Source organism: Haliotis cracherodii, unplaced genomic scaffold, assembly GCF_022045235.1.
Source record: "Haliotis cracherodii isolate W230 unplaced genomic scaffold, xgHalCrac1.p SCAF_15, whole genome shotgun sequence".
Taxonomy (NCBI): Eukaryota; Metazoa; Mollusca; class Gastropoda; order Lepetellida; family Haliotidae; genus Haliotis; species Haliotis cracherodii.
Window position 1 is genome coordinate 5825519 of NW_027266270.1, and position 5759 is coordinate 5831277.

The following is a 5759-nucleotide window of genomic DNA, read 5'->3' on the forward strand; positions in this document are numbered from 1 at the left end:
GCTTCGTGACCCGACCTTGACCCGACAGGCAGCAGGGTGAAGCCACGGGGCTATGGCTGGCGTAGTGAATGCACATTACAGTTTGTTAACACAAGCTTAGCGCATATATTCGTTTAGGTTTACAGAGCCCAGTCATCGATGTAATAACGACATGGCATATTTAATAAGCAATTAGCAAACTGTTTTAATTCTGTAATAATAACTGTCTTCACTATTGGATTTAATTAGACCATTTAGACCCCGTTATGCATTTGTCAATGTTAGTGTAATGAGGTTTATCATTTATTCCTGATTTTATGATATCAATAATCAAATTCGAATTAATGATATAAAATAATTATTGATATTATTAAATAATTATTGATATCACGAATTCGAAAAAAATGTATTTTATGATATCACATCTAAATTGTGATATTAATAATTCATTTTTTTTATCAAATAATCGAATTTGTGATATCAATAATTCATTATTTGATATCATTAATTCGAATTGGTGATATCTAAAAATACAAAGATTTTATTGATATCTTAAAATCGATTTAGTCTAAAAGCACAAATTGGGACATCAATAAAATCAGAAATAAATAGTAAAACGGCTCCTCATAGTGTTGCGCCGACATGACACAAAGACCACAGTATACTATCAAGCATGCTTCAAAACTAACCTGATGCTAAAATATCTAGGACTATCCGTCAATATTACCCATCTATCAGGCTAACTCTGTGACGTCTCAAAGGCTACAAGTACGAAAAAAAGGGTACTTTTTGAGTTAGTGAGTGAGTTGGGTTTAACGCCGCTTTTATGTTAAACTTATGTTAAAGAGAAATAGGGAAATATAGGCTAGCGGAGCAGCAATGTCGTTTGAATATTAACAGTTCAAGTAATACCTTCAGCATGCGTCCCGTTCATGTTATGTGTAGAAACCAGAACATTTCATAATATTCTCCCTGCAGTGTTCTATTGTACGATAAACAACGACCACTGGTCGTTTATTTCTTATCAACATAATATCATAAATTATCAACCTAATGTACAGTCTCGTTAAAGATGATGACAAAATGTACGAGCTTTAAAAATATTTACAATTTTAATTATGATGACTCCATGAATAAAATCCGATCTTGCCAATGTCGGACCAATCTGCATAACCAGTCTTTTTTAAGGGCTTTGCGGAAATAGCCGAACGTAAGATTACTGTCGGACAGGCCCATTCTATGCACAGGTGGGTATTTCCCGCACATTCTCACAATCCTCACGTCGATTACTTGTACCTTTTCTCCCAATACCGATTGTCATATATTTAGAGAGAGAAAGAGTCACCGTTCGATTACAGAAGCCCGAGGTCTTCCATTAACTGCCCGACGAAGGAGGGCGGTTGAAAAGACCGAGGGCTTCTTCAAGTGATAATGCCCTGAAAAATAGCGTTACCGTTATTATAGCTAAAATGGATGGTACCTTGTACCCTTGTCTTAAAGATAAAAAGAAACAACAATATCGGTTTGGAAACATTTACTGCTATCAACACGAATGTCACTGACCCACATTTACAAATATGGAAACGCCAGAGAACAAACCAGATTCCGTGAGTATTGAACTTGACGTCACCGTTCCCTACCCTATGACGTCACCTAACAACGGGCGTGATAATGGCCCGTCGTCAAGCAATATGAGGGCATTATCAAGTTACAGTGGCCCGCTCATTTCTGATAACAGGCGGGCGGTTTAATGATAATTCTATCCATTTTAGCTATAAATATATATACAAACCAGATGACGTCAATATAGAACATCAATATGACGTCACCTAACAACGGGCGTGATAATGACCAGTCATCAAGCAATGTGAGGGCATTATCAAGTTACAGTGGCCCGCACATTTCTGATAACATGCAGGCGGTTTAATGATAATTCTATCCATTTTAGCTATAATGTTCAATAGTGACGTCATCTGGTTTGTTCTATGACGTTTCCATATGTGTAAAAGTGGGTCAGTGACATTCGTTGTGTGTTGATTGCAGTAAATGTTTTTTAAAATTGTTGTTTATCATCCAGGAGCAGACGATCGACATGGCCAAGGTCGCCAAGTTCTATGATGACGTGGAGAACTGGGATGACTTTGTGACCTCGGAGATGAGTCATTTGATGTCGAGCTGGCAGTCACGACAGGAGACAAACAAGAAACCATTTGTCAGTAAGGACTCGTCCAATATTCATTTCTATTTCAAGAAGGGGCAAGGGTGGTCCTCTGGTCTAAGCCGCCGACGTTTGCAGTGCAGAGTTTAATGACGTCAGTGCATGTATTTGCTGATAGTGGGTTCGAATCCTGAATTCTCTATATCTGTAACCCGTGGTTTGACTGGATTAACCGGGGCTTGTGGGCTTCACCAAGATGATAGACGGTCTGAGTCACTTTAGTGGTTCCTCCTCATGGGACTGGAGATCCTACTCACACACACGATTTAAAAAAAACTTTGGTCAAATGTACACTCTACTAATTACAACTATATACCTGAGTTACAAAGAGTGTTTCTCTGTTTTAACGTTTATTCACGTGTTTGTTACCTGGATGAATGATTTGTTTGTTTGTTTGTTTAAGGCCGCCCTCGGCAATATTCCAGCTACATGACGGCGTCTGTTAATAATCGAATCTGGACCAGACCCCATTCGCACAAAGCGATCTTAGCGCTAAGATAATGCAAGTGGGCCCAGATATCCATTGATTAACATCATCAACATCGATCTACAGGATGCGATGACAAACATCAACCAAGTCAGCGATCCTGACCACCCGATTCCATTAGTTACCTCTTACAAGCATAGCCACGTCTAATATTTTCAGTTACAGAAACGGAGAAGACGGTCGTTTTGAAACCTAGGAAACAACGTGAACAGAAGCCAAGAAGCCACAGGTCATTTCTCAGAAAGGTTCCTGGACTTGTCCATCACGTGACCAACTTCCTGAGTGACTGTTACTACTGGTTGTCATGGATACAGATCTGTAGATAAATCCTATTTTCTGAGAAGAGTTTGTACATATACACTTGTAAAAAGTATGGTAAATAGTTGCATAGAATCATTTTAAATATCACCAAAATTCCTTCAAATATATTGTCATTGGAAAACAAACTTGCAAACCGTGTTGTGTATGTACTGTACAGATGGTGGTGGTAATAGAAGCAGCATGGCATGTGTACATATAGCAGTCAAACAGAATTAAAACTCATTCTCAAAACTTACATAAAGTCAGTGTTGTGGTGTTTCCTTAACCAGCATGATGGGCGACGTGAAAGAGGCGAGATGGACATAATTATACTCACTCCTCCGAGATTGTTGCCGAATAACATGAATATGTTTAGTATAATAATATACAGTTATGTATATTTTAAAATATATTTTCATAATTATTTATGTATTTCGTATGTACGCATATGAACACACGTGAATCAAAGATACATTTTCTTTTAAAAGTTTGGATATTGCTGGAATATTGCTAAAAACGGCGTAAAACCATACTCACTCACTTGATTCTATATCTTCACATGGGTACAAGTTGTAATCCCGTGTCTGGTCGCTCTATTGATAATGCTGGAATATTGCTAAACTCGGTGTTCAGCCGAACTTTTTTCTTCCAGCGGGCTCATGCATTGCTAGTAGGTGTCATCCCAGTTGATCTAAATTTCCAACCCTAGGTACCCAATATCAATTAGGTCATGTGGGAATGCACGCATGGTGTCTTCTTGTTATTAGATCTTGTGGGAATGGGTTGTTAAGTGGGCTAAGTCATTTCATTAGATTATGTGGGCCTAAACCTGCTAGACTGATCTATAAATGGGTTCGGTAGCCTAGTGGTTAAAGCGTTCCCTCGTCACGCCGAGGTCCCGGGTTCGATTCCCGACATGGGTACAATGTGTGAAGCCCATCTCAGGTGTCTTCTTCTGATCAACTTTCCTGTTATAACCACGGTAGGAGTATGTATATAGACTACCACGGTCCCTGCATCGAAGCAACTCTCAGACTCTCGCTTCGGCCCAGTCGTCGAAGGCGCCGCGATTCGCTATGCAGAGTTGAGTCCCTTCGGCACCCCAGAAACCTATGATTGTGGGTTCGAATCCCGGTTCGCCCCGATTATGTTTCTAAGTTTGTCAGCATCAAACCCGTGCTCGTGGGTTTCACTGAAGTAGTGAACGTCTGAGACTTGCATCACTTCGGGCTTTCCTCCCACATTAAGCTGACACGCCGTAATATTACCGGAATACTGTTAAAGGCGGCGTTAAACCCAACTCACTCACTCACTCCCTCTCTGACAATATACTCTGCACGTCCAAACCGGGTTCAAAGGAAATTTCCGACCATAATGCATTGGGGGCTGGTCACGTGACCCCTTCTGGAAACCATACCACGTGATATAGATGCATGTACATAGAGTGCATTCAACAGTATCATTAAAATAAATCACAACTACCAAAAGAACAACTTTATAGCCATTTGAAATTCTGATAAAGTATAAACTTTCGGTGATTTTTAACTGTCTATCAGTAACCGCTCATACTTCAAAACCAATGTCGAAATACATTCCTTGACAATATTGTATTTGCGGAAAGGGCAGACAAAGGAAATGCCCGGGAGAAAACGGTACAAAGCATCATCCAGAGGCAAGGGCGTTAACTGACTATAAAAGTCCATCTTCCCGAGGCAAGAGAGTTAACTGACTACAAAAGTCCAGTTCCCACCCTTGCCGAACTATACTGGAATTTCTGGCTCGATCGTAGCGCCACCAGTGGTTATTACGAGTTGTGTCCCTTCTATGCCTCTCCTATTGACCAATCAGATTCCACCTCTTGTATCACTTGCATTTGCGCCCAGTGAAGACGATGTGATCGGTAATCAAGATCTATGCTGTGATTAAACGGGTCTTTACATCGCAAAGTGCATCAAATCACATGAGCACCTTGATTAAAAACATGAAAAGATTTGGAAAATATCTGTTGACGCCGTGTTGACGTAGCACGTGCTTTGCAAATCCTGCAATCGACCGAAATCTGCACGACAGTTTACGGACAGGATGTCGATTTCTTTGTGCAATTTTGATTGGACTATGCATAGACTCGTTAGTCCAGCCGAAATGTGACTCCATAATACCAGCCTAGTTCGGCGAGGGTGGAAACTGAACTTATATAGTCAGTTAACTCCCTTGCCTCGGGAAGATGATAAAAGTCCAGTTTATAGTCAGTCACCTCCCTTGCATCGGGAAGCCGGGTACACAGAGTAAAAAATGTCTACACGCAAACATTTAACGTGCGTAGAACGTTTCCCCAAGCTACAGGGTATTATCTATGTGATTTCTTACTAGAAACTAATTATTTGACATATTTATATGGTTTCATCTGGGCAGTTCCGATACGACCCTATTTCTAAAAAATATTTGTTGTAAAACTTGTAACCCCAGGCTGCCCTAAGGATATATTGCTTGGGAAATAAGGTGAGGGGGTGAGGTGAAATGGGGTTTAACGTCGTGTCCAAGATTATGGCACTTATATAGCGACGTGCATGTGCATGCGTGTGTGTGTTTGTGTGGCTGATTGTACTAGTCCGGACTGATGCCGATTTATAGTGCTAGCTCACTGAGATACCATGCCGCAGTTTAACATGAATACCCCACTAAGACACAGTATACTGACTCCTAGCCGACCAGTCCTTGTTTTAAGGCCCTTAATGCCGAGCGCCAGACAGGGTAGCAACAAGTACCATCTTTTAA